The sequence below is a fragment of the Propithecus coquereli genome, unplaced genomic scaffold, assembly GCF_000956105.1.
Source record: "Propithecus coquereli isolate 6110/MARCELLA unplaced genomic scaffold, Pcoq_1.0 Scaffold588, whole genome shotgun sequence".
NCBI lineage: Eukaryota > Metazoa > Chordata > Mammalia > Primates > Indriidae > Propithecus > Propithecus coquereli.
The window spans coordinates 225,932-226,568 of NW_012151818.1; the positions used below are offsets into that span (position 1 = coordinate 225,932).

A 637-nucleotide genomic window follows, 5' to 3' on the forward strand; every position below is an offset into this window, starting at 1 on the left:
GCACTCTACAGTTTGTTGGGTCCTCGGGCACAGGACTGTACAGTTTATAGGGTCCTCGGGTACGGCACTCTACAGTTTGTTGTGTCCTTGGGGCACCGCACTCTACAGTTTGTTGGGTCCTCGGGCACAGCACTCTACAGTTTGTTGGGTCCTCGGGCACGGGACTCTACAGTTTATAGGGTCCTCGGGGTGCGGCGCTCTACAGTTTGTTGGGTCCTTGGGGCGCGGTGCTCTACAGTTTGTTGAGTCCTCAGGCACAGCTCTCTACAGTTTGTTGGGTCTTCTGGGCGCCGCGCTCTACAGTTTGTTGGGTCCTCGGGACGCCGCACTCTACAGTTTGTTGGGTCCTTGGGCGCCGCACTCTACAGTTTGTTGGGGCCTGGTCGGCTGCTCCGTGGCTGGGGATGGCCCAGGGCTCGGACACGGAGGGGCCTGCGGAGCTGACCCGGCTGCTCTGTAGCCGCGGCGACTGCCCCGGAGACGTGTTTGGGAAGAACGTCGGTTGCTCCGACCCGACGAATGGACGGAACATGGATTTCGTTCCGGGACGTCTGCGCGGCCCAGCGGGAGCCTTTTGTAGACGCCGCTGCTTGCGGCGGGCGCCGTGTCTGGGGCCGTGCGTGCGAGGGCGGCGATG

General features: G+C 62.5%; 1 protein-coding gene across 1 annotated transcript in view; it reads left to right on the forward strand.

Annotated features, from left to right (window-relative positions):
* SLC6A6 (solute carrier family 6 (neurotransmitter transporter), member 6) overlaps positions 1-637 on the forward strand; it is a 135,821-nt gene that overhangs the window by 114,539 nt on the left and 20,645 nt on the right. The window lies entirely within an intron of this gene.